A 12500-nucleotide genomic window follows, 5' to 3' on the forward strand; every position below is an offset into this window, starting at 1 on the left:
TTGAAGCTTCACACGTGAGAGGAGCGGCTTCTGAGTACGAGGCGGTTTTCCTTTTTTTTTTTTTCTGCCGATAATTGTACTCATCTGCCACGTCTCTCACCACGATATGATATTTTTTTGGGGGGTTTCTCCTTTGATCCTCAAGTGAACGGACTGTCCAGTACTGATGCCATTTACAAAAATCCAAAACAGCAGAGGCCCGCACCTGCTCAATCAACGCCAACTCAATTTAAGGAAGGGCTGTTCAAAAGCTGATCGAAACCATCCAGTTTGGGAAAACCTATTTTATGCAGTAGTTTTTATTATTATTTTTTTTTTATTGTGAGAGACGTGAAATCCACACCACGAAATGAACGTCCCTTTGTTACCCTTTTGTTACCGCGGCTTCGAAACCGTGCGTAATACCAATTTAATTGTGTCCTGGTTGGCCGTTTGTCAGCACTTTGTGTTCTTCTAGAAAATCAACTACTAGTTTATAAATTACGTGCGCGAAATTTTCCTCCGTGTGCACCACCAAAATACTTAAAGAAGAGAGAATGCGTCCGGGGCCTTGGGATTTCGAAAATGCCGTGCTCTGAAATTTTCACATCCGCCATTGGAAAGATAATTATTATCCGTCGTAAAAAAGAAAAAAAAAAAGAAAGAAATCACATTTGAAATTATCATTGAAAGTGGCCACGTTTTTCGGGGCATGTCTTGATGAAATAATTTCAGTTCAGTTCAGCATGATTGGATTTCATCTTTTCCAGTATTCTCAGTACTCTCGTTGTAGTACCAATTGCCGGCAGATTTTTTTTTTAGTTGTTTAGAGTTATACATTCCTGAACGATGTTTTTCTTTTCCTCAAAGCTAGCCATAGAACCAGCGCTTTCTATAAAATCATGACAATAAGAATCCAGCATATCGGTTCATCTTCGGCGCGATTAAAGTTCGGGAACTGGCGATTTTTTATTGCCGTGATCAAGAAGGTTAACACCAGATAAGGCGTGATATTTCAGCATACCAGTCACGATATCTAATCGAATCTAAGATTGAAATGGCGTTCTGAATTCTTTCGGTTCCAGATAGAAAGAAACAGAAAAAAAAAAAAAAAGAAAGGATGTGATTGATTGCCATTCAAATCTGAAGACCGCGTGGAGAAAGTGTTCCGGTTTACATTCGGCAAATCAAAATGAACGGCTAAAATTAATCCATCGTCTGGTTTCATGCGCGAGATCACGTAAAAGGCAGCCATTCTTCTTAGCATGGTTTCTCTCTTTTGCTCTCTCATTCGCGCACGGAAATTTCTTCGTACGGGAATTTTATGAAGCGAAGGCGGCTGCAGACCATTTTCTTTGTTTAGTTCATGTTCGTAGGCGCAAATTACAAACCTAACACTTGGAGCAACATTTCCACTACTCTAGAGGGGCATAAACTGTAGACAGTGCACGCTTTCTCATTTATCCAATCGCTCGCAAACACATTGCATTGCTAGTCTACAGTGGCAATACAAAGTGACGTTTCACCATGCACGTCGAAGTTCATTACCAGTACCGCGCCAGCATCGACCGGCCGGCGAAGCGACGAGCTCAGCAGCGCATGCGCAAGGCCCGACACCACCCCAACCGAGCTTCCCTGCTTATCGGAGAGAGCAAGTGCGCGTGAACACGGGCGCGTCTGAGTATCTGGATTTAAAAAAAAAAAGAAAAAGAAAGCGTTTCCGAGATATTGACAAAGACAAGTGGTCGCGGTCGCTCTGAATCTTATCGTATTATAGAAAACGTGGGATGGCGGCGCTTCCTCGAGGGTCAGAAAGTACAATCGTCGAACTAGGTGGCAAGTGGAGTACATCCTTTTTCTTGGAACGGTTTGCAATTGACTGCTTGAATGTGCCGACCACGCGTCGCGGGTCGCGTATAGAGCCAACCGTTGGCAAGCACGCGTCTAGCGTAGCAGCAGAACCGATCGCGGTTGCGATAACCCATCGTTGGCAGCGAAAAAGAAAAACACCCACACGCAGTTTGTAGCAATAACCGTACAAATCAATGTGGTTTTAAATATAGCTTCACTGGTCACCCAAGAAGGGCACCGAAACTTTCTCATGACGCACACCGCTGTAGTCCACAAAGAACAAAGCGCACAAAATAGATATGATACAGCCGCACCGCATTATTTCGTGTTTTCACCATTTCATTACTTTCGTGTGCATGCGCGCTAGGGCCACGCAGGCCAGGAGTAAAAGGCACGAAAAAAAAAAAAAAAATGGTACGCAATCCTAAGCTTTGACTTGACTGCTGTGGCACTCGCATTTGTGTTCTTTACCTTAGGCGAACGCAATGCGCAAACTGAACTGGAATTTCCAATAATGGAAATTCCTGTTTGGCTCATATTTGCGTTTTTCGCCCGAGCAAGCGCTTCACTGCACTACGCTTTGCCCCTTCAACGTGGCTACACTGCCCGGCAGGCGTGTTCTGCGTAGGGCCGAACCTGCAGGCAAAAAGCATGGGCGCCGCCATCTTGTTGAGAGCGGCGCCAGGGACACAATCGCGCCTAGCTCATTGAGTTTTCCCCCAAAACTGAAAAAAATTTGACTTCATTAAACGAGAAAGATGCCACGAGTGTCCCAACAAAAAGCTTTGAGGATTACCGAAGGGTAACTGAGGGCGACGCAACGGGCTCTGGAAAGAAGGATGATGGGTGTGGCGTCACGGGGGGATCGGAATAGAGCAGATTGGGGTGTGCGAGAACAAACGCTCGTTAATGACACCAAAGTTTAAACCAGGAAAAACAAATGGGCATGCGCAGGGCATGCAATCTGGGGGGAAGATAACCGGTGGCCATTAAGGGTTACAGACTGAATTCCGAGAGGAGGGAAGCGTAGCAGGGGGTGGCAGAAAGGTAGGAGGGCAGATTAGATTAGGGACTACATGGCGACAATCGGCACCTGACCGGGGTACTTGGAGGATCATGGGAGATGCCTTTGCCCTGCAGTGGGCGTAGCCAGGATGATGATGATGATGATGTTCATGATGAAAAGGTAGCAACAGGTCTTCGTAACATACAGGTTAGAAAGATGAGGCACCTTTTAACCCTTGAATATATTTCGCCACATTCGGGCATACGACAAGTTTGTTTTCGAGGCGCTCGGTCCCACTGCTGCGAAAATGTGTACACAAAGGCTGCACAGTAGTTGCCAGAAATCGGGCACTCTATTTTTCTTTCATAGGGAATCTTTCTTCCACTTGGGCAGCGGATTTCGGCGGCAGGGCGAGCTTGCGTGGGCGCGGTGGTTTACGGATCCAAGCGATAGTGAACTCCAAAATCCAGTGTTGGCTTTGAGTGGGATTCATATTGATTGCGAACCCCACGGCTAATCCTACCCCCCATCCCCCCAAGTGGCTCTTTACAGGAGACAATCATTCAGAGACATCGGACAAATAGGAATTCTGGTTCTTTCTTTTGCTTTCATTAATTTTTCTCGAAGCCCATAACTAGAAATTTGCTGGAGCGGCTGTCCCATTTGCGACGCAACAAGTGCGACGCTACACACAGATGGAGTGGCAGTTTAATTACTCTCGTGGTCCGCGAACCGGCATCGTTGCGTGTAGTATAGGAATGGTGCGTGTCAAGTCAGTGCTCGCGTTGAGCTTGTGCTCTTCATTTTGATTGAATGAAGTCTCACCTAAGTGAGCGGGGCCGATCCCGGAGGTAGTGCAATACCGGGCCGACCTGCGGCGGAGGTGAAGCAGGCTTCAAGCACTCCGCCAACTTCCAAAAATAGGTTTAATATCGTGGGTCCATATAGAACCCGTATCAGATATTAAGCTGATAAGAACAGAGTTTTTTATTTATGCTAGTTACAAATACATCAAAAATATGTTACAAAACCAAGGAAAAAACGGATAAAAGGTGTATAATCTAAAAACGCAAACAAATGACTAAAAAAACTAGTTAGTGGTGTTAGTGATAAAAGGCTAAAACTGTAAAGGTGTAAAATACATGGCAAAACGCTTCTCTAAAACATAAAAGATCATTAAGAGGTGCCTACATGGGCTTTAAAAATCTTCGTAGATGGGCTTCGTAAATCTTCGTACATGGGCTTTAAAAATCTACACTTTGATCTTAGCCAAAAGGCCGAGAAGCGATGTCCTTCACTTCACTTCATTGTACTACTGCCTTGTGGGCGCCCTGCCGACATGGGTAACCTCAGCAACAGCGTGGGCAATATTATAAAATTCAGCCTGTGTACAGACTCAACGCTCCCTATCTCACGGATGAATTCGCAACGCCTCAGTCTTTCGCTGTTAACGAAACGCTGTCGCGTAGAAACGAGACCCGAGTGCAAGCTTGCTTGTAACGCGAAACCAACCAAGGCAACCTCGTAGAAAACGGAACAGGCGAGCGGAAAAAAAACGCGCCAGGGGAATGCTTACTTCCGTCTGAATGCGACCGCTCAAGGTGACCTTCCTTGAGGGCTTCGTTTCAAGCCCGTGTGCAATTGTAATATACTACGCGCATTTCCTTCATTTCTTTTTATTTACCGCAAGGCCCACTGAAAATTTTGATACGGCACAGGCCGGGACGGATCGCAACGTGTCGAATCGACCGGTAGAATTAGGTAGCATGCCCCATGTACGAAGACGAGCAACATAGAAGTGAATGACAAAATAAATATAGAAAACGCTGCACACTCCTTCCAACCGGAAACATAGAGGGGAGAAAGATCGCCATCTGAAACACAGGCATTGTAAAAAAAAGAAAAAAAAAAGTGCTACCTCATCATCTTTACCATTACCGTGTGTGTGTATGTATATATGCATGTGTGTGTGTGTGTGTTTGTGTATTTATATATATATATATATATATATATATATATATATACGCACACATGCTAGCATAGCTTAAACGCAGCTGGAAAGCTCAGCCTTGCACAAGAACCACCCCCTGTCGCAAACCCCTTTGAAACATTCAAATGCCAAACACGAGTAGAGCGAGGTCGTTCGAACCTGGCGCCAAAACGCATTGGCGCCATCTGTGTACGGAACTAGGAAAACCTGCGGACTTTGCAATACAGAAAGAAAGGTAGATGGCGCGAGCTAACGCTCCATTGCATACTAAGAACGAGAGTTAGTGAATAATGGCAGAAACGTCTTGGGAAGAGAAAAAAAAAAAAAACACGCAAAAGTTGTTGGCTTGTGCAAGCACTCTATGTTACAGCGATTAAAGAGCATAGCATCTTCTACAACAGCAGCTACAAAAAGAAGAAGAACGTGAGAGAGGGAGAGAGACAGGCGTGTTTCTTTGGAATGCAGAGCATGCAGCACATACTATAAAGTGCCAAAGAGACGGGGAAAGCAGATGGCGCGAAGGTGTATGTCCTCAAAGCTTGAAAGCAATTTCTAAATTACATGTACCGAAGTCCACCTACTCTCATCAGGTTGCTCCCGCCTCCAGTTGCGTTTAAAGTGAAATTACAGTCGCCTCAAAGGCAGACAGAGAGAGAGTGAAAATAGGTACACTTGCTTCGCGCAGCTGCAGCCGTTCAAATTTTACAGCAAGAGCACTCCCGAAGCAACAAAGTCCGCTGCCGCCTGGGCGCAATGCGCTCGCTTCAGTAAATTGCCGTGCTGGCCTCGGCAACCAAGAGGTGTAGTGCGGCAGACTGCTGCATTGTAGCACACCGCAAACCGTGCAGACGTAAGCGATCGCCTCGACATCGCTGCGAGCGCTCGAAGAGACAAAGTCCGAAACCACGTGTGCCGGGGCGGTGCGAGCGCGACGCCTTTGACGCAACTTTTGCGTACAAGCCGCCGCACCGCCACGACGGAATCGCTGGCATCCCGCACGCAGCTGCATTGTGTCACGCCGGCAATCGTTGAAACACCACGCAGTCGTCGGCGTCGGCCCCGACATGGTTGCGAGCGCTGGAAGAGACAAAGTCCGAAACCGCGTGTGCCGGGGCGGCGCGAGCGCGACGCCTTTGACGCAACTTTTGCGTACAAGCCGCCGCACGGACACGACGGAGCCGGTGTCACCCTGCAGAGGGCTGCACTATAGCACGCCGGGAACCGGCAAAGAACCGCGCAGACGTCGTCGTTGGCCGCGGCGTTGCCGCGAGCACGCGAAGAGACCAAGTCCGAAAGGACGTCAGCCGGGGCGTCGAGCACGCCGCCCGCACTGTTCGCACGCGTGCTCGGAAATGGCGAAGGGGCCGCGCTAGCGTGCCTTGAATCGGTGAGCGGCGGTACCGCGGCGATCGCCAGAGCTCGAATCCGCCCTGCAAAAGCCAAATATTGGCGCTCGGCTCGGCGCAGTACGCCGCCGCGTCGCACGAGTACGGCCCCATGGAGGTCTGGGCACTTATCGCTGCTACTGTAAGGGGCCGTACGGCCCCGGCCGACATTGTACCGTAGTGCGATTTTCGGCTTGCGCGTGCTCGTGGCGTAGTCCGCGCACCGTTCCGACGTCGACAATCGTGCCCACGACTACGCGAGCGCTGGAAGAGACAAAGTCCGAAACCGCGTGTGCCGGGGCGGCGCGAGCGCGACGCCTTTGACGCAACTTTTGCGTACAAGCCGCCGCACGGACACGACGGAGCCGGTGTCGCCCTGCAGAGGGCTGCACTATAGCACGCCGGGAACCGGCAAAGAACCGCGCAGACGTCGTCGTTGGCCGCGGCGTTGCCGCGAGCACGCGAAGAGACAAAGTCCGAAACGACGTCAGCCGGGGCGTCGAGCACGCCGCCCGCACTGTTCGCACGCGTGCTCGGAAATGGCGAAGGGGCCGCGCTAGCGTGCCTTGAATCGGTGAGCGGCGGTACCGCGGCGATAGCCAGAGCTCGAATCCGCCCTGCAAAAGCCAAATATTGGCGCTCGGCTCGGCGCAGTACGCCGCCGCGTCGCACGAGTACGGCCCCATGGAGGTCTGGGCACTTATCGCTGCTACTGTAAGGGGCCGTACGGCCCCGGCCGACATTGTACCGTAGTGCGATTTTCGTCTTGCGCGTGCTCGTGGCGGTGTCCGCGCACCGTTCCGACGTCGACAATCGTGCCCACGACTACGCGAGCGCTGGAAGAGACAAAGTCCGAAACCGCGTGTGCCGGGGCGGCGCGAGCGCGACGCCTTTGACGCAACTTTTGCGTACAAGCCGCCGCACGGACACGACGGAATCGCTGGCATCCCGCACGCAGCTGCATTGTGTCACGCCGGCAATCGTTGAAACACCACGCAGTCGTCGGCGTCGGCCCCGACATGGTTGCGAGCGCTGGAAGAGACAAAGTCCGAAACCGCGTGTGCCGGGGCGGCGCGAGCGCGACGCCTTTGACGCAACTTTTGCGTACAAGCCGCCGCACGGACACGACGGAGCCGGTGTCGCCCTGCAGAGGGCTGCACTATAGCACGCCGGGAACCGGCAAAGAACCGCGCAGACGTCGTCGTTGGCCGCGGCGTTGCCGCGAGCACGCGAAGAGACAAAGTCCGAAACGACGTCAGCCGGGGCGTCGAGCACGCCGCCCGCACTGTTCGCACGCGTGCTCGGAAATGGCGAAGGGGCCGCGCTAGCGTGCCTTGAATCGGTGAGCGGCGGTACCGCGGCGATCGCCAGAGCTCGAATCCGCCCTGCAAAAGCCAAATATTGGCGCTCGGCTCGGCGCAGTACGCCGCCGCGTCGCACGAGTACGGCCCCATGGAGGTCTGGGCACTTATCGCTGCTACTGTAAGGGGCCGTACGGCCCCGGCCGACATTGTACCGTAGTGCGATTTTCGTCTTGCGCGTGCTCGTGGCGGTGTCCGCGCACCGTTGCGACGTCGACAATCGTGCCCACGACTACGCGAGCGCTGGAAGAGACAAAGTCCGAAACCGCGTGTGCCGGGGCGGCGCGAGCGCGACGCCTTTGACGCAACTTTTGCGTACAAGCCGCCGCACGGCCACGACGGAGCCGGTGTCACCCTGCAGAGGGCTGCACTGTAGCACGCCGGGAACCGGCAAAGAACCGCGCAGACGTCGTCGTTGGCCGCGGCGTTGCCGCGAGCACGCGAAGAGACAAAGTCCGAAACGACGTCAGCCGGGGCGTCGAGCACGCCGCCCGCACTGTTCGCACGCGTGCTCGGAAATGGCGAAGGGGCCGCGCTAGCGTGCCTTGAATCGGTGAGCGGCGGTACCGCGGCGATCGCCAGAGCTCGAATCCGCCCTGCAAAAGCCAAATATTGGCGCTCGGCTCGGCGCAGTACGCCGCCGCGTCGCACGAGTACGGCCCCATGGAGGTCTGGGCACTTATCGCTGCTACTGTAAGGGGCCGTACGGCCCCGGCCGACATTGTACCGTAGTGCGATTTTCGTCTTGCGCGTGCTCGTGGCGGTGTCCGCGCACCGTTGCGACGTCGACAATCGTGCCCACGACTACGCGAGCGCTGGAAGAGACAAAGTCCGAAACCGCGTGTGCCGGGGCGGCGCGAGCGCGACGCCTTTGACGCAACTTTTGCGTACAAGCCGCCGCACGGCCACGACGGAGCCGGTGTCACCCTGCAGAGGGCTGCACTGTAGCACGCCGGGAACCGGCAAAGAACCGCGCAGACGTCGTCGTTGGCCGCGGCGTTGCCGCGAGCACGCGAAGAGACAAAGTCCGAAACGACGTCAGCCGGGGCGTCGAGCACGCCGCCCGCACTGTTCGCACTCGTGCTCGGAAATGGCGAAGGGGCCGTGCTAGCGTGCCTCGAATCGATCGGCCGGGGGCCCCGTAGGGCGACAGACAGGCAATTGTGCAGGAAACCGTACTGGCCATTGGCGAGAAATTGCCGTTCGCGCATTCGGTGGACGCGCTGCGCTTTCACGACTTCGGCATTGTGCTGCCGACGTAAGCTTTCAATCTTGCTCGCGGCGTTACGAGGCGGCACGATTTTCGCCAAACGCTCGTCGAAAGTGGCACGAGTACGGCCCCATGGAGGTCTGGGTACTTATCGCTGCTATTATATGGGGGTCCCAGAGAGCAGTCGCCCCCAAAGCGACCTGGGTGTTTGATATGCGGCGGGCTTCGTGCCCGTCAAGCGTGTCCCCGGTATCGCTCCCGTGGATCCCACAGCTGACGTCTGCAGCCTCATCCGCTTGATGCGTTAGGGGCTGGTTGTCGGACGACGCTTTTTCCACGATATCGAAGTGTGTTCCGCATCGTCCTCGGACGAATCAAATACGAAAGCGCCGAAGGCGCGGGCGTGACCCGTCGCCTAGCGGCTTTGCCGTCTCGGCTACGTTGCAAGTGTCGGTCGGTCCACCAGTGCTGCGGGCTCGAGAGAAACCGCAAGCCGCGATCGAGTCGACATAACCGGTCTATCGAGAATGTTGCGTGCTTCTTGCCGCGTGGCGATACCCGGCCCTGCGGGGAGGGCGCCGTTGCGAGCTCGAACGCCGTCGTCTCGGACTGTGCAAAGTGCTACCCTTTGCGAGAACGAAGCGTGTTGGGGCGCCTGAAGGTGGCCTCGGCATCGCAAAAACGGCGTCCGGCCTGCTTGAAAGGCTGGACGCGCAGTTGAACGATTACCTGGTTGATCCTGCCAGTAATCATATGCTTGTCTCAAAGATTAAGCCATGCATGTCTAAGTACATGCCGAAATAAGGCGAAACCGCGAATGGCTCATTAAATCAGTTATGGTTCCTTAGATCGTTTCTTCCTACTTGGATAACTGTGGCAATTCTAGAGCTAATACATGCAGTGAGCCTGAAGCCCTTTGGGCGACGGGTGCTTTTATTAGACCAAGATCGATCGGGTTTCGGCCCGTATTGTGTGGTGACTCTGGATAACTTTGTGCTGATCGCATGGCCACGAGCCGGCGACGTTTCTTTCAAGTGTCTGCCTTATCAACTTTCGATGGTAGGTTACTTGCTTACCATGGTTGTTACGGGTAACGGAGAATCAGGGTTCGATTCCGGAGAGGGAGCCTGAGAAACGGCTACCACATCCAAGGAAGGCAGCAGGCGCGCAAATTACCCACTCCCGGCACGGGGAGGTAGTGACGAAAAATAACAATACGGGACTCTTTTGAGGCCCCGTAATTGAAATGAGTACACTCTAAATCCTTTAACGAGGATCAATTGGAGGGCAAGTCTGGTGCCAGCAGCCGCGGTAATTCCAGCTCCAATAGCGTATACTAAAGCTGCTGCGGTTAAAAAGCTCGTAGTTGGATCTCAGTTCCAGACGAGTAGTGCATCTACCCGATGCGACGGCTCGGACTGAACATCATGCCGGTCCTTTCTTGGTGCACTTCATTGTGTGCCTCGAGAAGGCCGGTGCTTTTACTTTGAAAAAATTAGAGTGCTCAACGCAGGCGAGTCGCCTGAATAAACTTGCATGGAATAATAGAACAAGACCTCGTTTCTGTTCTGTTGGTTTTTGGAATACGAGGTAATGATTAAGAGGGACAGACGGGGGCATTCGTATTGCGGCGCTAGAGGTGAAATTCTTGGACCGTCGCAAGACGAACTACTGCGAAAGCATTTGCCAAGAATGTTTTCTTTGATCAAGAACGAAAGTCAGAGGTTCGAAGGCGATCAGATACCGCCCTAGTTCTGACCATAAACGATGCCAACCAGCGATCCGCCTGAGTTACTCAAATGACTCGGCGGGCAGCTTCCGGGAAACCAAAGTGTTTGGGTTCCGGGGGAAGTATGGTTGCAAAGCTGAAACTTAAAGGAATTGACGGAAGGGCACCACCAGGAGTGGAGCCTGCGGCTTAATTTGACTCAACACGGGAAAACTTACCCGGCCCGGACACTGGGAGGATTGACAGATTGAGAGCTCTTTCTTGATTCGGTGGATGGTGGTGCATGGCCGTTCTTAGTTGGTGGAGCGATTTGTCTGGTTAATTCCGATAACGAACGAGACTCTAGCCTATTAAATAGGTGCGGGGTTCCCAGCACCTTACAACCTTCTTAGAGGGACAAGCGGCTCCTAGCCGCACGAAACAGAGCAATAACAGGTCTGTGATGCCCTTAGATGTCCGGGGCCGCACGCGCGCTACACTGAAGGAAGCAGCGTGTCTTTATCCCTGTCTGAAAAGACTGGGTAACCCGTGGAACTTCTTTCGTGATTGGGATAGGGGCTTGCAATTGTTCCCCTTGAACGAGGAATTCCCAGTAAGCGCGAGTCATAAGCTCGCGTTGATTACGTCCCTGCCCTTTGTACACACCGCCCGTCGCTACTACCGATTGAATGATTTAGTGAGGTCTTCGGACCGATGTCCGGCGCGGCCTTTCGGTTGCGCCGGTCTGTTGGAAAGATGACCAAACTTGATCATTTAGAGGAAGTAAAAGTCGTAACAAGGTTTCCGTAGGTGAACCTGCGGAAGGATCATTACCGGATTGTGAAGGGTGGCGAGCGCCATTGTTTCTACCCCGTGTGGGTGAAGCAGCTCGCTGCGCCCGACGCTTTCCGCCGCTGGCCCCGCTTGGACGCGGGGACGGCTATACCCGAACATGCCGGGGACTGCCTGAATTTTGAGGGGCGCCCCGTGCCAAATTTGTTGCGCCCAGTGGACGCCGGCTGCAACCTTGGACGGTTGGCTTGGCCGCGCCCGCGGGTAGAAACGGCGTAACGCACACTGGGTGGGCTTTCTGTCCGCTTTGGCGCTCTTGCGCGGAATGGGAGTAAGACGACCCGACCTGCTGCTTTGCCCAGTACGAGGGGAACGGCGAAGCGTGCGGTCGGTCAAGGAACTGACGGTCGAGAGCTAATGCCGCTGCCGCTTAGTACACACACGGAACCGTGGTGCGAGCGCTCTCCCGTCCTCCGCGGCAAACGCTGCCGAGTCTGAAAAGTCTGGCGGCTGCCGGTCGCTTCCTGCGGCGAGTATGGAGTAACGACCCGACTTTGTTGCCGCCCAAGTACTAAAGGAACGGTGTGGCGCTCGGTCGGTCATGGAACTGTCGGTATGAGGGTGCGGCTGCCAAGTACGGAAGGAACCGTGGCCTAAAGTGCTCTCCCGTCCTCCGCGGCAAATGCCACCGAGTCCGAAAGGGCCGGAGGCTGCCGGTCGGCTCCTGCTCGTGACGCGCGAGGTGTCGAGATCGCGGTTTAATGCGACGACGTCTGCAGGCTATTCGCCCGCCGCCGAGGGAAAGGCGGCGTTGCTGCGAAGTACCGAAGGAAACGCGGCTTTGCTACGTCGGAAGCGTTCTGCGGTTAGCGGACTTGTGCGCTTTGGGAAGGCGCCGCACGTCGAAAGAGGAAGTACGGACAGACGAGGGACTGTAGTCCCGGATTCGAACGCACTTGCGGCCAGGCCCTTGCTGGCTTCGTCTTCCGCCTCAAGTAGACTTGTTGTGGCGCCGGCGCAGGGAGCCGTCCCTGGCACTGGCCGAGTGGTTTTGGAGAGCTGCGCGAGTACGCGCGCCGGGCTCTTGTCTTTCGTCTCAAGTAGGCTGTTGGATCAACAGCGGTTATGCTGCGGCGATCTGCCGATGCGAAAGTGTGTGTGTGTTTGAGGCCCTTCTATGAACCTACTGCTGACTGAAGCGAAGCACGTCGATGGGGG

At 53.8% G+C, this 12500-nt stretch overlaps 2 non-coding genes across 2 annotated transcripts; one reads left to right on the forward strand and one right to left on the reverse strand.

The window, feature by feature from the left end:
• Nucleotides 1-3665: 3665 nt before the first annotated feature.
• Nucleotides 3666-3857, reverse strand: LOC140214535 (U2 spliceosomal RNA). Its single transcript, XR_011891472.1, has one exon. It is a non-coding gene; the product is annotated as a U2 spliceosomal RNA (small nuclear RNA).
• Nucleotides 3858-9508: 5651 nt separating this feature from the next.
• LOC140214539 (small subunit ribosomal RNA) lies at nucleotides 9509-11323 on the forward strand. Its single transcript, XR_011891476.1, has one exon. It is a non-coding gene; the product is annotated as a small subunit ribosomal RNA (ribosomal RNA).
• The last annotated feature ends 1177 nt before the right edge of the window (nucleotides 11324-12500 follow it).

Source organism: Dermacentor andersoni, unplaced genomic scaffold (genome assembly GCF_023375885.2).
Source record: "Dermacentor andersoni unplaced genomic scaffold, qqDerAnde1_hic_scaffold ctg00000462.1, whole genome shotgun sequence".
In the NCBI taxonomy this organism is placed as follows: Eukaryota; Metazoa; Arthropoda; class Arachnida; order Ixodida; family Ixodidae; genus Dermacentor; species Dermacentor andersoni.